The sequence below is a fragment of the Palaemon carinicauda genome, chromosome 27 (genome assembly GCF_036898095.1).
Source record: "Palaemon carinicauda isolate YSFRI2023 chromosome 27, ASM3689809v2, whole genome shotgun sequence".
NCBI lineage: Eukaryota > Metazoa > Arthropoda > Malacostraca > Decapoda > Palaemonidae > Palaemon > Palaemon carinicauda.
The window spans coordinates 98,207,812-98,220,602 of record NC_090751.1 but is presented as its reverse complement, the minus strand read 5'-3'; positions in this window follow the sequence as shown (position 1 = coordinate 98,220,602).

Genomic DNA, 12,791 nt, shown 5'->3' with positions numbered 1-12,791 from the left:
TCCGAACATAACTTGACAACAAAACGTTTACCCGATTGAGCAGTTTGAAGAATTGATATAAAAATTTTAACCGGGTGTCGCCGGTCGCTTGCTTTTGACATTACCCATAATCATGGCGAGGAGTAGCATATTTACTTTGAGAGAGAGAATATATCATATTATCGGAACCTAATCAAATTTTGTATCAGTTTATTTTGATCAGTCAGTTTTTATCAGTCAATAGTCAATACTCATAGGACTTGAGGTGTTAGGATAGAGGAGGCATGATATCCGAGGTAAGAGGGTAAAACCTACAAGGTAAAGGGTAAGGAGTAAGAGGTAAAAGGTAAGAGGTAAAAGGTAAAAGGTAAAAGGTAAGAGGTAAAAGGTTAGAGGTAAAACTTACAAGGTAAAAGGTGAGAGGGTAAGAAATAAGAGGTACGAGATAAGAGGTACGAGGTAACAGGTACGAGGTAACAGGTACGAGGTAAAAGGTAAGAGGTAAGAATAAGAGATAAGACGTTAGACGTAGGATGTAAGAGATTGGATCATAAGATGTTAGAGGTAGGATGTAAGAGTTTGGAGGTAATATTAAAGAGGAAGAAGGTAAAATGAAAGAGCTAACGGGTACGAGTGGAGGTAAACGGTATCTAGGTAAGATGTAGGAGGTAAGAAGTTAGAGTTAAACGTTAACAGGTAGGATGTAAGATGTATGACTAAAAGGTAAGGGGTACGAGGTAGGGAGTACGGGTTAATTAGAGTTAAAATGTATGAGGTAAAAGTTAAGAGGTAGGATGTTCTAAAAGAGGTTCGTTAAAGGAGGGAAAAGATGGTGAATTAGAACTAAAAGGCAGGATGAAAAGTGCAAAAGAATGTAGTAAGACTTAAGAGTGGGAAGAATAAACATTAAACAATGTAGGAAAATAGGAGGAGGTAAAACATATCAAAGGTTGGCGTGTATGCTATTTTATTATTTAACGTTATAGTTGTAGGTACGTTACCCAGAATTTTTTTGTTTTATGACTATGGGTAATGACAAAAGCAAGCGACCGGCGACACCCGGTTAAAATTTTTATATCAATTCTTTAAACCGCTCAATCAGGTAAACGTTTTGTTGTCAAGTTATGTTCGGAATATAGACAGACGTTTCCCCGGTCAAAAGTTCCAACCGATTTATCGGTTTTGGGTAATGTATATATATATATAGTATATATATATATATATACAAAATATTTTACTCATATATACCAATGTAAATATATGCATGTACGTAATAAAAAAAACTACGAATCGATGTATATTATTGTATATTCCCCACCTCCCCCCCCCCCCGTACGTCTAAAGTATCAATCAAAGAGCAAACGATATTCTGATATTTATTTTATATTTTCCAAATTAAGGAATAATTGAAAAGATCTGTTTTTATTATAGCCTCTATCCATAAGTCAATATAACCTAAGAAATACATTTCAACTTTATAAAACACCAAAATCAATCTATAAAGACGAAATAAATAAACTCTGCTAATCTCGATTAATTTCACGGTAATATTTTAACGATCAAAATCAAGATTTATAGCTATCTCGTTCGCTCTTCATTTGAGAAGCATCAACCTCAAAGGTGTTAATCCTACTAATTAGTAGCACTATTATATTGTGTATTTAGGCATATTAGAGAGTAAAATTTTATGGTTATTGTTATTGTAAATAATCATTGCTAGTATAAGTGCTGGTGTAATGAAACTACTCTTGTTACACATACACACACATACATATATACAGTATATATATATATATATATATATATACAGTATATATATTCACTTATATATAAACCCATATGCGTGTATATATATATATATATATATACATATATATATATATATATATGTGTGTGTGTGTGTGTATGTGTGTTTATATATACACACACACATATATATATATATATATATATGTTTGTATATATATATATATATATATATGTTTATATATATAAATATATATATATATATATATATATATAAAACCATATACTAAATGTATATGTATGTACTCTAGAAATATTAGATTTATGATATCTGCTCATAATGTACATTATAATGATTAATAGGTCATATCGGAGCTGTAAGAGGCATAATAAAGTTTGATGGATAACGTTATCAAATAATTTATCTGCAAAATGAGGGAAAATGCTCTCAAGTTTTTTTTTATGCAATTAAGGTTCATGACAAAGCATGATCAAGTTATAAAATTACACCTAATGATTTTCATATAAACACACAGATATACACACACACACACACACACACACACATATATATATATATATATATATGTGTGTATGTGTGTGTGTATATGTATACACACACACACACACACACACACATATATATATATATATATATATATAAATATATATATATAGATAGATAGATAGATAGATAGATAAAGATATATATATATATATATATGTGTGTGTGTGTGTGTGTGGGTGTGTGCATATATGTATGAAGATGTTTGAATATATCTAGATATACAAAACATATGAATATATGTTTGATTTTCAAATCAGTTGAGGTATCAATGCGATACTGTTTTTTTTTTTTTTGTATAAAGCTAGCCTTGTATTAGTACATGCTCTTGGTCGAGATAAAGCAGCTACTAAGAAGTTTAATTCTTACGAGAAAAATTATTGAAAACAGTTAAAGTCAAAGTACAGACCAAGTAGAAGAGGAACCGAAAAGAAAGAAAAAGATAATTTCAACCACGAAGATCGAAAGGGCTTGAACTTGACAAAACTCTACGGTCATCAAATGAATATTTCACTTACTTTGACACCGGTGAATTTTGTGCGATAGTTGTTAACGAGAGGGGCTGAAAAGAAAATGCAAGAATTTCCAAGCAAAAACAAGTGGTCTTGAACGATATAAAACTCTAAGGATATTGAATGAATATTACACTTACTTTCCACAGTGGAATTTTGTGCTATAGTCAAGCGATTCATTCGATAACTAGGAGCTATAAAAGGAAGAATTTTCAGCATAAACCTCAAAAATTTTATAAGCATATGTGCTCTATTAAACCTTAACGTTGGAGTAAAGGGATTCAAATTCCAAGAGACCTTGAACAAGAAACTAAGACAATGTTGCTTGTTTAAGAGGGGGAAGTGAAGGAAGGATAAAGAGTGAACTTACGTTAGAGTGGAGAACTACAGTACTAAGGTATAAAAAGGAAGAGATAAGGATTTGATATTATTGCTTTGATATTGTGAGAAAGTTGTAATGAGAAATCTCCAAGGAAACGTTTTTAATTGAAAAAATTGAGCGTTAGAATTAAATATTTTAAATAGAACCTTATATGAAGGTAAATAATAATTCAGTGAATTGTTGAAACAATGTTGATTAAATAGAAATATAGTCATTCAGGATATGATACACATGGAAGAAAATAACTTTTCTTATGAAAATATTTATCTTATATTTTTTCTTCTAAAGTATGAATAATATCCGTACTGCCAACATATAATGAATATCAGAGTTAAAATGTGTAATTTGAAATCAATATATTCGATTTCGAACGAAAAAAAAAAAAATAAATAAATAAATAAAAAATAAAAACTTTATACTTTGTGTTCCCAAAACTCAGAAGACAATTAAAGTATCAGTAATCACTAAATGTGGTAAAGATCTTAGGTTTAAACAGCTATTATGAAAGACGTCTTATCTTATAACTTTCAGGTTTTCCCAAAACATTTACATATAAATTAAATTTACCAAGGACTAGGCTATAAAGTTCCTTTGGGCATATTCTATTTATCAGCAATAATCGACAATAAATTACTTTCCTCAAATTAAAATTAACATTATTTTCTCATCACATTGCCAGTAATAATCTTACTTTAAGAGAAAGAATTCGGAAAGTAGGATATTTATTACCTCCACCTATGAAGTTGGAAGGAGGTTATGTTTTCACCCCTGTTTATATGTTTGTTTGTGTGAGTGTGTCTGTGTTTGTGTTTGTTTATGAACAGTTCCATGGCTGCACTTTTAATCGTAGAGTAATGAAACTTGCAAGGATTAACTGTTAAGCAAAAATCTGGAAATTATTAAATTTTGGAAGGTGAAGCAAAATGTCCAATTCAGGAAAACAGCCATAAGTCTGGACGTCGTTGTCAGAGAGACTTTAAACTTGGTTCATGTATGAGTATATGAAAATCCATGCCAATTAATACATGCTGAGGTAAAAAAAAACAAGGTCAAGATCGAGCAAAACGTCGAGAAATAAGCTGTCACGGCGGAGGTCTGCGCTCAACTGAGTACACCTCTAGTTTCCTATTAAATTGCCTGACTTTGAATAACCTTCATTATTAGTTGAAGTTATTTTCGTCTATATTAATGCATGCCCTCAAACAAAGCACGATTTAAAAATGAGAATAAAAACGATATTTGTCATAAAGAAGTTAGAATTTCGTAAATATATATAAAAAGTTAAATCATGTTTAACTTAGGTCATTTGTTCTTGAAACAAAAATATCTATTGACTCTCTTATGACTTGATACTTCACTGGTTACCTAATCAGCAAAGTAAACTACCTTGTAATTGCTTTCTAATAAAACAGCAAACAAAAGAGAGAAGTGAATGCGAAAATGCTTGAAAATTAAATGCATAAAAGAACATATTTCATAACGTTTAAAACAATATAAACCAGAAGAGATAATGTATTAGAAAAGTCTTTGAATATAGCTTAATGAAGTGGGAAAATTGTATTGTTCAAAGCTTGGCAAGCAGGATATGAGAGAACAATTCAAATAGAAAATGATGGACGAGTTTTATACTTTCTTTTATATAATTTTCTAGAGATTTATGATGGATCATACTCCAGATAGCTTCATGTATACGGTGTGAGTTTAATTATTATGTATATATATATATATATATATATATGTATGTATATGTATATGTATATATATATATATATATATATGTAAGTATATGTATGTATGTATGCATGTATATATATATATATATATATGTGTGTGTGTGTGTGTGTGTATGATAATATATATGTATGAAATTTATATATGCATATATACATATATATATATATATATATATATATATAGATATATATAAAATTTATATATCTATATATGTGTGCATGAATATTCTTAAAGAGTTGCTTAGAGGGCTACTTACTTAGTTTGATTTATATTTGATATCCAATGAGGAAATAATAAAAAAATATATAAGGAAAGCTGATTGGAAATATACATTCGATCATTGTCTTAGAGTCATCTAAGATAGGTGTTTTCAATCGATATTTTCAAGTTATAATTTTCTATATCAACTAAAACATTTTATAAACCTAAAAGAAAATAGATTTTTTTTTCTGTAGTAAAAAAAGAAAAAAGAAACTACCAGTTAGATCTTTTGAATAACAAAAAATCTACTTTAGAAAGATATTAAACAGTTACCAGATAGTATTTTAATCGACAATTTCAGTTCTAATTATGCATATCAACTAGTAAAGCTTATAAAATTAAAAGCAAATGAATAAATTATTGTTTCCTGAACTAAAATAATCCAATGAGACCTTATGAATAACAAAAGAATTCGAATATAAAATCATACATAATAAGCTATAGAAATATATAAAAGAGGCTTTTACAAAATAAGGTTGGTAAGGTTTCCATGACAACATTGGTCTAAATAGGGACTCAAAGTCTTTTAAGGGTTTTAATGACCTTCGACTTATGCTCTCTTGCTACTCTTTCTGCCACTAACAGTGAGTTATATCGTAGATGGTTTATAAATGTTATGGAGATACGTAATATTTCCTTACTTAAAACTGAATGCGTAGGAGACAGAGATATGTTTATTATTTATGTTTGATATACATAATATACATAATTGTGTGTATAAAATTATGTATAATATCTATATATAGATGTATATATATTAATATATATATATTATATATATATATATGTATATATATATATGTGTGTGTGTGTGTATGTATGTATGTATGTATACACTCATAGTTATATGAATATTAAATATACAGTAATACATGTGCATGTATATATATATATATATATATATATATATATAAACATATGAACAGTATATATTAGAAAAGTAATCATTAATATATATTAATTTATTTTTCAAATATTCAAGCACATAGTTTTTATTGTTAAACTATTATGTTAACAAAGACCCAAGGAGATAACATTCATGATAAGTTTTTATACCCTGGCCTTTATCATATATTTCTAAATCCAAAGAAATATAGTTTACCTATACAATTCAGCTATATACATTGATGTCGAAATAACACTAAAAATAATATAGATCTATTCAATAGATTAAAAAAGAAGATAAAAAGTCTATTCCAAGAAAAACCTGGCCTCGCATAAGTATGTGGAAGTTGAAGGTTAGGAAACGAACCTTTGGACACTGACGTAGATTGAACTTAAAGACCGTCCTCTGTGGTCAGGTTAGCTGTCGAGGGCCCTTTGTACAGATTGAAAGCACTGCCATGCCCAGATAGCTTTATAAGATATTTTTATTTTTTTAAACAAGAGGAATAAAATTGACTATGCACGTGGACTTCAAGTCAATAATAAATAGAGACAAAAGTGGGTTTTTTTGTGTGTGTGTGATTGTGTGTTTCTTTAAGGGTGAGGGAATGTTCGAAGTATTATTATTTCTATTAGTAGTAGTAGTAGTAGTAGTAGTAGTAGTAGTAGTAGTAGTAGTAGGAATATTATTATTATTATTATTATTATTATTATTATTATTATTATTATTATTATCATTATTGTTATTTTCATTATTTTTATTATCATAGATAGAAAACAAATAAAATCAAAAGGTTTAAATCCCCATAAACATTTTCTATAATGATAATTTAGTCAAAAGGACTGAAATAACAGCAAGAAATTTGCATATTTCCACCATCGGGTGATTTAAAACAAAAAATGAGTCTACATTAATAATGATTATCGAATCAGATAGCAACGTTTTCTACTTAGCATCTCATTATGGTTAGAAATTTGATAATCAGAACCAATTATTTGTATAAAAAATATTGAAACAATGAATTCATGTACTCGTCATCTAGTTTGAATATATCCAAATATACCTTTGCTTCATTATCCTTCATTAATTCTTAGGATTGGAAAGTTGAAAATCTAAATCCAGTTTCTTATATATATATATATATATATATATATATAATTATACATATTATATATATATATATATATATATATTATATATAAATACACACACACACACATATATATATATATATTTATATATATATATGTATATATATATATATATATATATATACACATATAAATAAATATACATATATATATATATATATATATATATATTATTATTATTATTATTATTACTATCCAAGCTACAACCCTAATTGGAAAAGCAAGATGCTATAAGCCCAGGGGCTCCAATAGGGAAATATAGCACAGTGAGGAAAGGAAATAAGGAAATAAATAACTGAAGAAAACAAATTAACAATAAATCATTCTAAAAAAAGTAATGTCAAAAGAGATATATCATATATAATCTATTAACAACGTCAACAACAAAAATGTCATATATAAACTATAAAAAGACTCATGTCCGTCTGGTCAACAAAAAAGCATTTGCTCCAACTTTGAACTTTGAAGTTCTACTGATTCAACAACCCGATTAGGAAGATCATTCCACAACTTGGTAACAGCTGGAATAAAACTTCTAGAGTACTGCGTAGTATTGAGTCTTATGATGGAGAAGGCCTGGCTATTAGAATTAACTGCCTGCCTAGTATTATGAACAGGATAGAATTGTCCAGGGAGATCTGAATGTAAAGGATGGTCAGAGTTATGAAAAATCTTATGCAACATGCATAATGAACTAATTGATCGACGGTGCCAGAGATTAATATCTAGATCAGGAATAAGAAATTTAATAGACCGTAAGTTTCTGTCCAACAAATTAAGATGAGAATCAGCAGCTGAAGACCAGACCGGAGAACAATACTCAAAACAAGGTAGAATAAAAGAATTAAAACACTTCTTCAGAATAGATTGATCACCGAATATCTTAAAAGACTTTCTCAATAAGCCAATTTTTTGTGCAATTGAAGAAGACACAGACCTTATATGTTTCTCAAAAGTAAATTTGCTGTCAAGAATCACACCTAAAATTTTGAAAGAGTCATACAAATTTAAAGAAACATTATCAATACTGAGATCCGGATGTTGAGGAGCCACCGTCCTTGACCTACTTACAATCATACTTTGAGTTTTGTTAGGATTCAACTTCATACCCCATAATTTGCACCATGCACTAATTTTAGCTAAATATCTATTAAGGGATTCACCAACCCCAGATCTACATTCAGGGGATGGAATTGATGCAAAGAGAGTAGCATCATCTGCATATGCAACAAGCTTATTTTCTAGGCCAAACCACATGTCATGTGTATATAGTATGAAAAGTAATGGGCCAAGAACACTACCCTGTGGAACACCGGATATCACATTCCTATACTCACTATGGTGCCCATCAACAACAACTCTTTGAGATCTACTACTTAAAAAATCAATAATAATGCTAAGAAACGACCCACCCAGTCCCAACTGTTTCAGTTTGAAAACAAGGGCCTCATGATTAACACGGTCAAAGGCAGCACTAAAATCAAGGCCAATCATACGAACTTCCCGACCACAATCAAGGGATTTCTGTACTGCATTGGAGATTGTAAGAAGGGCATCACATGCTCCAAGGCCTTTCCGAAAACCAAATTGCAAACTAGGGAATAGATGATTACCTTCAGCAAACCTATTAAGACGTTTTGCCAGAAGACGTTCAAAAACTTTAGATAATATGGGAGTTATGGAAATTGGGCGGTAATCAGTGGGACTTGAGCTACCACAAACACATTTACATAGAGGAGTAACATTACCAATTCTCCAACAAGTGCTAAAAGCTCCTCTTCTTGCTAACTTGCGTAAAATAACAGATATATATATAAATATATATATATATATATATATATATATATATATATACTTATATACATCAATGTATGGATACATACATATATATATATTTTACCCTAAAACCGATAAATCGGTTGGAATTTTTGACCGGGGAAACGTTTGTCTATATCCGAACATAACTTGAAAACAAAACATTTACCCGATTGAGCGGTTTAAAGAATTGATATGAAAATTTTAACCGGGTGTCGCCGGTCGCTTGCTTTTGTCATTACCCATAGTCATAAAACAAAAAAATTCTGGGTAACGTACCTACAACTATAACGTTAAATAATAAAATAGCATACACGCCAACCTTTGATATGTTTTACCTCCTCCTATTTTCCTACATTGTTTAATGTTTATTCTTCCCACTCTTAAGTCTTACTACATTCTTTTGCACTTTTCATCCTGCCTTTTAGTTTCTAATTCACCATCTTTTCCCTCCTTTAACGAACCTATTTTATAACATCCTACCTCTTAACTTTTACCTCATACATTTTAACTCTAATTAACCCGTACTCCCTACCTCGTACCCCTTACCTTTTAGTCATACATCTTACATCCTACCTGTTAACGTTTAACTCTAACTTCTTGCCTCCTACATCTTACCTAGATACCGTTTACCTCCACCTCGTACCCATTAGCTCTTTCATTTTACCTTCTTCCTCTTTAATATTACCTCCAAACTCTTACATCCTACCTCTAACATCTTATGATCCAATCTCTTACATCCTACGTCTAACGTCTTATCTCTTATTCTTACCTCTCACCTTTTACCTCGTACCTTTTACCTCTTACTCCTTACCCTTTACCTTGTAGGTTTTACCTCTTACCTCGGATATCATGCCTCCTCTATCCTAACACCTCAAGTCCTATGAGTATTGACTATTGACTGATAAAAACTGACTGATCAAAATAAACTGATACAAAATTTGATTAGGTACCGATAATATGATACATTTCTCTCTCTCAAAGTAAATCTGCTACTCCTCGCCATGACTATGGGTAATGTCAAAAGCAAGCGACCGGCGACACCCGGTTAGAATTTCTATATCAATTCTTTAAACCGCTCAATCGGGTAAACGTTTTGTTGTCAAGCTATGTTCGGATATAGGCAGACGTTTCCCCCGGTCAAAAGTTCCAACCGATTTATCGGTTTTTGGGTAAAATATCACTCTTTTTTTACGCAAGCGTATGTCTTATATTAAATTATACTTTAAGTTTAAGAAGATTATAGGTATAAGTATAACTTTAACACCGAATTCGTCTATAATTGATTAATGTATAGGCTATACAAGGAACGTAAAAAGATGCAATGATTATATTATAATGAGACCTTATTATAATGAGACCTAATCTTAGCTGTAGTGAACGCTGGATTAATTTGCTGTAAACGATACACAGCATTAAGTCATACCTTGAAAATTTGGAGTCGAACGTCTCCTTAGCCCAATCAAAAGCTAATAAATTAGCGTTACCACTTGCGTAAAAACGCTTTAATTTCAATCTTCGCACGTGACCACAGTCCACGTTACCAAATTTGTTACTCAATTTGACATAGCATGACACACAGTTGAAGGTCATTCCTTCAAAACGTGAGTTCGAGCATCTCTCTAACTTATTTTAAACCATAGATGTATATACAAACCTTCATTGAGTTTTGCAAGCATTTCGTGGTTTGTCACGTGACCACAGCCCACGTGACCAGCTTAACATATCCTCGTATAGCTTAATCTATAGTTTATAGTCATATCTTCAAAATGTGGGGTCAAACATGTCTATAACTTATTATTCAGAAGCTGAGAAATAAACGTTGAAAGTTCGCTTAAAGATGTCAGTTTGAGGCCTTTTGAAACTTAAGTACGTGACTACAGCCCTTCGTGATTACCGCAAAACATTCCCACGTAGCCTAATACACAATTTAAAACATAATCTACAAAACCTGAGGTCGAACAGCTATCTAGCTCATTCAGAAGCTAAGATTATAGAGTTGAAACTTTGCTAAAAAGCATCTATCCATGACTCTATATCGAACACATGAAAGTTAACGTCATTTTTGCTATTTTTTTGCATATTTCTGACGTCATGTTTCATGAACCTTATAAGATAGGGACTTGAAACTTTTAGGATCGTGTAGTTAAATTGAATAGAACTAAATCCTAGAGTTTCAAGCTTATACTATGTCCGGAAAGCACTTTTCTGAAAACCCGGTATTTCTGGTTTACGTAATCGTATATAACCCACACTGACCGCATTTTTGCTTGTTTTACAATCTCGACATGCAAAATTTTAGTTTTTGAGCTAGAAACTTGAAATTTTCAGGTCCCCGGTCGCGCTTGCCAGCTCTGTGATATACACACACACACACACACACACACACATATATATATATATATATACAGTATGTATATATATATATATATATATACATACTGTATATATATATATATATATATACATATATATATATATATATATATATGTGTATATATATATATATATATATACAAACAAACTGATCATAAATTAAGAGAAGTAAAATGGTTTTTGTTATCAACAATCTGCAGGACAGACTGTCCGGGAGAAACAATCATTGGTTTTTGGATGCCACCAACGCATTATGTATTCATTAGAGTAACACGATTGAGTAGCTTATATATATATATATATATATATACTGTATATATATATATATATATATAAATATATATATATACATATATATATATATATATATATATATTTAACTCATACAAATATCATAAAACAAATCCGGGGAGAATTTTGTTGACGAGAAGGGGTGGGGAAAATTCCCTTGGGAGCTGATGGTGACAGTTTCTCTTTAATAATGATGCATGAGAGAATCGTGTTCCAGTGGGCTGGTGTTCCAGATTCTCATGCAATCTTTGTTCCAGGAAGGGGAACTCTTTTATTCAATGACCGATTTGCATCTGCGCAGTGATATATCGCGAGATATGCAATTGTAATAAATGTAATGATGTTATGATTTTGATATCATTTTTTAACATAACCAGTTTACCAAGAACTAAACATATCTAAGACAAGATTATCTCTCTTAATATGAAAATCTCAATTTTTCTAATAAACTTGTTTATCAAGATCTAAACATACGCATATGCACTGCCTTTCACCAAGGTATGACCATGACCTCTTCACTTGCAATTGCTCTTTACCATATAGGGGAAATATTTGTATATATATTATTTTTATGTAGATATATGCATAATTCTTGTATGTATATATGCACCACACCTATCGCATCTCACTAAGGCATGACCGTGAACTTTCCCCATGCAATTGCTCTTTATCATATAGGGGAAATATTTGTATGCATATTATTTGCATGTATATTTATGTATAATTCTTATATGTATATATGTAGGAATGTATGCGTATGAGAAAATAATTTGAAGATTTCAAAAGTTGCTTTGAATGGTAGAATACTTTGATTCGTTTTATACGTTATATTAAGAAAAGGTTTCTTCGTACATTTCATTCAACAATGAATAACACCTACTTGCAAAAGCTTTTCTTTATTGTATATAGAAAGTGAATGAAAATTTATTACAATTTTCCCAAAAAACACATCTATAGAGTTACTAGTATCGGAAAGAACCTCTCCCCTTTTTACATAGCCACGTGTTAAAGAGGAACATATCATTATCGTAAAAAGAATAGTATACATAGCTTTTAGACTCTTTATTAATAAGATGTTTTACCCATTGGTAAC